General features: G+C 36.1%; 1 long non-coding RNA gene across 5 annotated transcripts in view; it reads right to left on the bottom strand.

Annotated features, from left to right (window-relative positions):
• Positions 1 to 7,911, bottom strand: part of LOC137863694 (uncharacterized) — a 264,783-nt gene that overhangs the window by 79,690 nt on the left and 177,182 nt on the right. For 3 of the 5 annotated variants that reach the window (XR_011101045.1, XR_011101044.1, XR_011101048.1), the window contains exon 5: positions 5,925 to 6,079. The exons of 1 other annotated variant lie outside the window; for it this stretch is intronic. This is a non-coding gene — a long non-coding RNA (uncharacterized lncRNA). Of the gene's footprint in view, positions 1 to 122; positions 4,645 to 5,924; positions 6,080 to 7,911 lie in introns of those variants that run through there. One more of the 5 variants, XR_011101046.1, reaches the window with a different exon arrangement.

The following is a 7,911-nucleotide window of genomic DNA, read 5'->3' as shown; positions in this document are numbered from 1 at the left end:
ATTAAAAGAGAGGAATATGGGAACAACACAAACACATGCAGAAACATACTGCACATGCTGAAAGATACTGGAGTATACAAAGAGTTGAACAAAGAACAGATATCCACCTGGTCATTAGCAGATTAATAACAAAGAATGTCATTTTATTTGGTAAACAAATTAATTTGCCAAAAACCTTTGACCATCTTAAGTCAGTGGGTGTACACTATGACTTCAGTTGGATCTACATTTCATCTCTGCTATAGCTCCAACTTTACAACCTAGGAAAGCATAGATACACATACTCAAGTTCTTCCCTTTTGAGCACAGTACCTATTTACAGCAAAAGCAGTAAGAACTTCTGACTGAGATCAGAACCAAATTCAGAACTTTCTTAAGTGCTGTGCTAAATAAAGATGGTTTGTTGAATCTGTTTTAACAATAATACAGACTGCGTGCATTCTAACTGGCTGGCCAGGCTACTACACATTTAGAAATATAGACAGTCAAGATAAAATATTTTTACTCAGCTCTACTATTTATGCAGGCTCATGACTTCTGATGACCTATTACACAAACCATACACAACTATTACCAACACAAAAACAACCTACGTCATTTTCCTCACAGTTAAAGATGGTCTCCAGAGCATTCATGTTGTGTCTGTCTTCACTAGAGCTGTTAAAGTTTCAAATTACACACATACTCAACTAGAGGTAGTCAAACGCCAGTTAGTTCAAGAAATCCCAAGTCAGGACAATTGTACTTGCTTCACATAATAGAACAGATTTTTTTTACAGGCTTGGTATTGAATGACTATGCTTTTAAGTAAAATGAGAGTAAATGTGACATCATAGTTTTAACAAAATGTATTCAGCATATCATTTAATAACTAAATGATAACTAAAAATGATAGCTAAATGGAGGTTTCATTACAGTAATTTCAAAATGGTAATGAAAACCAGTATTTCTAAATAATCTAAGAAAACTGTACTTCGAATATGAAAATCTCCATCAGAACTGTTTACAGACCATGACTTCCAAACCACTACTTTAAAGGCATGCACTTTGCAGTGGTACATTTAGACATTTGCTTTTATTTATTTTTTTAGAATAGAGTTTCAGGACTGTTATGGGACTCCTTGATTCTGTATGTTCAAGCCACTTGAAAGCATTTTACTACTAGAGATGTACATTAAAATGCATCTCCATAAAATACGAAATAATGTGAATCATACTACATAGTCATTCATCAATTATTATTTTTAATCAAATAGGAACATATTCCTGTTTTTTTCCATGTGTTTTTTACTTTTTTTTCCTATGAAGAGGAAGGTTGTTAAATGAGAATTTCTTCTTATTTAATTTTTGTTTTCAAATAAGAAATGTTTAAGAGGAAAATATGGAAACTTCATTTGAGGGGGAAAAATGATGCCAGGTCCACTTCATAATCACTAGTCTGTGATCTGCTGTGCTCCTGACATATATTAGGAAGATCCCTTGGAGAATTCTGTCTCTTTCATTATGTCCTAAAAGAGTCTGGTTTCATTGACCTTGCTCTCAGTACAGTGCCTCATGTCCCACTGATTTAAGGAGTTTTATATAATGAGTAGTTAGAAAGGGGTGAAATTAGCCCAGAGAGCCATAATATATAAAATGTTCTTTGCTCAACACTAATTAGTTTATTTGATTTTTCATCTGGTAGGTCTTGTCTCCAAGGTACAAAAAATGACTTTGTTTTCAGATGCGATAGCATCAGACCTTTAAGCTCTTTACTTTCACATCCTGTTTGGGGTGGGTACTGGGGGGAAATGTGGTGGTGATGATGGTGGCAATTTTGTTAAAAAAAAACAAAACACCAGCAAATAGATGATTTTTTGTCAGACTTAAATATGTATATATGTTTTTTTTGTTTGCTTGTTTGTTTGTTTGTTTTACAGGGGACTTGGGGTAGATAGATTATGAATTAGATTTTCTGATAATTGAAGATTAATCTACTCCCAATCAAGAACTTCTGCACTTGAATACTGAGTACCTGAACACAGAGGCTCACTGACATAGACTCCAAGACAATGTACTAAAATAGATACAGCTGCTGAAGTGGAGGATGCTTTCAGCCAATGAATTTATTGCTTGTCAGATTTGTATGCATCTTTGAATGTGACAGTAATGAAATAACATTATAGATTTCAGAACCGGGGCAGCCTTTATTCAGATAAGGTTATAAGCAAATATGTTTTAGAATGAGAGTCTGCTGAAGCAATATAATCCAATCCACACATGTTCTCAGGAGTTTAACTGTTTGCTGCAGTATTTAAATATCTACAGAAATGGAGTCTAGGATCATATAAAAACAGCATTGTACCTTGAGCATATACACACAACCATGATCACAGGGGCTGTTTGCAAGTAGTTTGGCTTGAGCCTATATAGACTTGAATCTTATTCCCATTCTCTCATTTCAGCTCTTTCATCATAAAGCCAGACAGCAGTAAAGAAAATTAAGAAAAATTTAGTTGTCAAATTCCTGTGAGACTGAAAGGTCACATCCCAAGATAAATACAGCACTGAGGCCAGACTATCCAGCAAACAGAAAGTAACAGATGTTTAGAATGCAAAACTGCACATTTCCAATGCAAAGCAGGTACAATTTTCAAAATTACCTCACTGTGAGTCAGATTTTAAGTGATTAAAATTAAATACAATAATAAGTTAGAGTTTTGAAACATATTCAGTTTCCAAACCCTCCAGTAAATTAATGCTGACCCCACCTTCTCATGCTATTACCCCACATCCCAAGGAAATATACCCACATCAGTACTTATGGGATATATGATTTGAAAATCCTTCAGGTGTATCAATAAGTATAGTAATGCAGAAACGGCAACACATTGCTCCCACAGTCCATATCAAACTCTCAAAAGCCAGTATCACCATACTATTCAACAAAAGTACAATAAAAGAAAAAAATGGAGAGAGGTGGATAATATCTTGAACTGTTCCCATTCAAACTAGGTACAAACCGAGCAAGGAGGACAGGGACTATGTGCCTGAAAAAAATGGGGCAGTATCTAGTATTGCATCTGATGAAAATTCTCCACTTGCAAATGTAAACTATAATAGGTTATTAAAGTATGAAAGATAAAAGTGACCCTCAGTTATTGGGGTTTGTAAGTTTAGCCTTCTTTTCTTTCAAATCAGGAAGAAAGAACTTGGAGCAATTCAAATGAAATGGGCTGGCAGTAGAGATTAAATTAAAATGAATAGCACTACCATGACAGAATTAAAAATATGTTCTATAGAGCTACTGAAGATATTTATTCCATTACCATTTTATTCTTCTACTGAAGTCTTTTAGCTTACTCTCAAAGGGCTGAGCTTGTGACCAATATATTCAAGGCAAAGACCAGTATTGCCCTAAAGAGTATTTATGTTGTGGGATAATTTTTCTGAAGAACACAAGTAAATATGCAAAGTGGAACAGACACATTCTGGGAATAATTATTGCCTCCAGTATATTAAGTTATTCAGCATTAGGCTATTCAGCAGTAATTATACTACCCCTGGGCAAGGATGATTTAGTACTGCATACTGGTGAAAGCCACATAATTAAGAGAGAATGGGATCTGGCTACTACTTAACACACCTTTCCAAATGTTCATTTGATCCAGTTGGCAACGGCCACAACAGAGTATACAGGATGGGAAGGTTAGCAATGTGTCTTGTATTACATTGTCTTGAGTGCTACAGCATTTAGCACTCTACAGACAGAAGGTCAAACTCTGTTCTCATTTAACTCTGTTTAAGCCAACCAGCTTTTAAACACAATTGCATGGGTCTAATTAAAAGCTTTATGTGGTCTGCCGGGCCACCCTCTGATGTTACTGCTTAATGCATTTTAGCACATTTTGTACTGGTTTTTTTTTTTTTTTTTTTTTTTTTTTTCTGAAATCGGGCAGAAGAAAAGTATAGTTCTTAAAATCATCTGTAATGACTCATATACTTTAAAATGTCTGAAACGTGAAAGGCTTATACTGTATTGAGTTTTCTCTGTTGCCCGCATTGAGATATTAATGCAAATGGGGAAAAGGAAGCTGTGGAATGGGCAATGTCAGAAAACCATTAAGACTTTGTCTTATCCTTTCTATTTATGATTCTTATAGAACAGAAGTTAGGCTTAAACAAGCATGAATTTGTTTCACAGGACAGAGAAAGTACCACAATATAAACAGGCAATTTAGCCATATCTGCGTTGCTGAGTTACACGTATCTCAGTCTGCGCAGAGAAACACTCAGCAGTGCAGCTTCTACATTGTCCCTCTGCTTCAGTTTGGTAGGAGAGCACTTCATAAGAATATAGGATTTGAAAGGCATCTAACACAGTTGATATTCCAAAACATCATACTTGGCTATCTTTGCTATGGCAGTAATTCTTTTTGCAGCCTTATATCCACACATGGAAGATTATCAGTAAACATCTGACAGAGATAGCAAAATCTGGAATGCCTCCAGCGTCTGAATCTGGCTTTCAGCCTCGGTTACTTGGCTTGCTCTCTGACAGATCCCATGACTTGCTTTACAAGCAGCAGCAGTGGCAGTTTGGAAACAGCCTCTAGGGGAGGTCATGGGTGGATTGGCTTGATTCCTCAATATCATTTGTCTTGCCTGAAATTAATTTTGAAGAAGCCATTCAGCATTGTTTAAGAATAAGATTATGCATTAGCAATAGCCATTCATTTTCCTGCTTAGTCTAAGGTAACAGAATATAGCATTCAAAGGAAAGGATTTATGTCACTCTAGGGAAACATGTTCTAACCAATTTGATTTTATTTAACGTTTCTCAGTTACCCTGTTTGAGACAGACCACAAACAGTGAAAAGCTACAGCACAGAAGAAAAAAAAAATCTCTATTTTAGAAACTCAGAAAAAAAGCATAGGAAATCTTTCTTAAAAGGAAAATCAGTAAAATCTTAATTTTAATGTCATTTACATTCAATCACTATTTGCTTTTTACAATTTATTACATTCTTCAGTAAGAAGGGTTGGCATTACTATTATTTTTTGCACCTCTTGCTACTTCATAGCAGAATATTGGTAACTTTCATTTGAAAAAGACTAAAAAAAATTGACTGAATACAGTCACTGACTTCAGAGAAATTCTTCAAGGTTAAGCCAAGTCTGAAGGCAACCCACCAATTCTATAGCCCTCCACACATCATCTTCTGAATCATTTGGTTAACAAGATCCACTCAGAATTAAACTTGGATTTATCCATCTTTCACTCTTACCTAGAAGTAACCCCTGTACATTTCTTCCGTCTGTTTTTTATGTTGCTCATCTTTTCTATCCCTATGCAATTGCTGGTCGATAACTTTCTATAATCAAGTATTTATTTATTTTTCATATACTATTAAATAAAATAGATTTCACTGGAGGAAAAACAAACAAACAAACAACAAACTTTCAGCATCCAAATCACTACTGTTAAATATTGGGGGTGTAAATTGACTAGAAAATCTTCCATTTACACACTTTTTTTGAATAACCATTTTTTCATACATTCTGATTCAGATCAGGGTTAAGAGCTTTGAAATTTTCTAAAAATGAATGGAACAAACCATGCAGAAAAGGAAAACAATGTTCTGTCTGTACTCTGGGATGCCAAAACGCTTCCCAGCTCTCAGATAATGCTCCAGGTACATCCCAATTCCATGTCACAACAAGACCAGGTCCTTCATGCTTCCTTTTACTCCCTTCCCTCCCTACTCCACATGTTTCTTTCTGATGCCAAGCAGAGTGTACACAAGTACTCACATAAGTGAGTCCCCAAATTGGACAAGCAATGCACAAGAACTGCAGGATGCTTTGCAGATTGTGCCTGTGCTTTGCTTTAAACGTGACCCTTAAACCAGCATGATCAACAGTCAGGTGGTGAGGACACTTACCAAGACTGCAGGAAGCCCAGTAGCAGGAACTTGTTTTGTCTGCTGATTCAGATTACTGAACCAAAAAAGGCATCATGGCATGGAAGTGTTCAAAGAGCCATACACCAAACCAGGATATACATGGTCAAGATATAACATGGTCAAAGAAGTCTCTGCTGTAAAGGAAAAGTAGGTGAGGATGTAGAGACAGAGCATATTTCATTTTGGTCTCTAATAACCACTTGTGGATATGTTCAGAACAAATAAAAAAGCATCATGTGCTGACTGAAAAAGTCAGAAGTCACCTAAGGACAGTAACTCTATTCAGTAAGCAAAATAACAGAGGCTTGGGTTCTTTCATCATTCATTGACTTTCACTGATGAGATAAAAAACAAGCTCACATTTTTAGTTAGCTAAAAGCAAAGAGTGTAAGATACTGAAAGTTGCCAGAATTTAGATCTGTTATCACAAATACAGATTAGATTTCTGCCTTTAGGTGATGAGCCATTGTTTCTTCATGATTTACTTTACACAGAGGAGAATTTCAGCATCAGTCTACACACCCAGTTTCTACATTTGATAATACTTCGGTATTTTTCTAAGTCAACACATGCTGCAAAACAAGCATCTGTTAATTTGATAAGCTGTGGAACAACAACAAAAAAAAAGACAGCTGCTTATAGTAAAGGGGGCAATCACAAAGCTGAGATAAAGATTCAATCTGAAATAGGGAAGAGCAAAAGTACTTTGAGCACACGCATCAGCAGTGGCTTTCTTGCTGTAACGTGTACTTCAATCTGGCTCTTTTCTCATTCTCATTCTTAGCTCAGAGGCTAATGATCCTTGTTGTTAAGTCACATCAGTGAAATGCTACAAAGGACAAATTCCATTTAAACGAATGAGGCTATATTGGCACACACAATTTTCATCCATGTTCCAAGGAATTTTGATCTGCTAACTTAAATTAAAGCTTATTCCTGATCTTTTTAGAAAGGCACATTGCCCTGGGAGGCTATACTCTAAGTAACAGTGTCATTGCTCCCTCATTTGGAAAACAATGGGTGCTTAGAAGTAATTCTAAAAACTCTTGAGAATGAAGTGCACACAAAACTTCAGGCTATGTCTTACAGAGTGACACTATGTATACAATTATCAGCTATAATCAATATCTGTGATTTAAATGCTGGAACTTAATGAACTATTACATACTTACCCTTGAAGATCAATATAATTTTGACTCAAAACTCCCAACAGTCTATGTACAGATCAGTCTGTAACATGATAGCTTTTCTTACTACAAGTTATATGGAAAATCTGAAAAAAAATCTCTCTTTCCTATCATACAGATTACTGCATTAGTTTCCACACTGGAGATGAGAGCACTTGCTGGAACAGAGCTGGGACAGGAATAGGAACAAGTGAGAGGAGAGGTTGCGGAACTTTCACAAAGCCTTGGTGATGCAGATTTACTAGATATAAAGCATCACTGTCACTGCCTCACAAGCATACAAGAAGAGAAGGCAGCAGGTACAAGAAGAGAATGCAGAAAGTAGCATTTCTACCAGGTATGCAGCAGAATACTAATGTGGTTTCTGTGTTACTTCGTGAGAAAAGCAAGTGAAAACAGAAAGGGAAAAGTGACACAAAGTACTGGCCCTTTCATGCTAGAGCCTACCCAGAGGGAAGACTGTCAAATGTATAGTCAGTGATCAAAAGCAGCAGGAATGCACTCCATCTCCATTAAGCATCATGGAGAAACTTCTCAGAGAACTTCACGTGCCACCACCATCTCTGCTTTCATAGGTACCTACAATTTCCTTTCAACCTACAAATTTCCAGCATATTTTTACCATTTCTACCCAAACTTTTACATATTTTTATAGCGTTTCTTCTCTAGATAACAAAGACAAGTCTCCAGTTATTCTACAAGAATGTCAAGGCTGCTGCCTTAAAACTAAATCCTATCCTATCCAAAAGTGAACAAAAAGTGTTTCCTGAAATCTCAGT

Source organism: Anas acuta, chromosome 13 (genome assembly GCF_963932015.1).
Source record: "Anas acuta chromosome 13, bAnaAcu1.1, whole genome shotgun sequence".
NCBI lineage: Eukaryota > Metazoa > Chordata > Aves > Anseriformes > Anatidae > Anas > Anas acuta.
The sequence above is the reverse complement of the archived record's forward strand: the minus strand, read 5'-3'. Positions and strand labels throughout refer to the sequence as shown.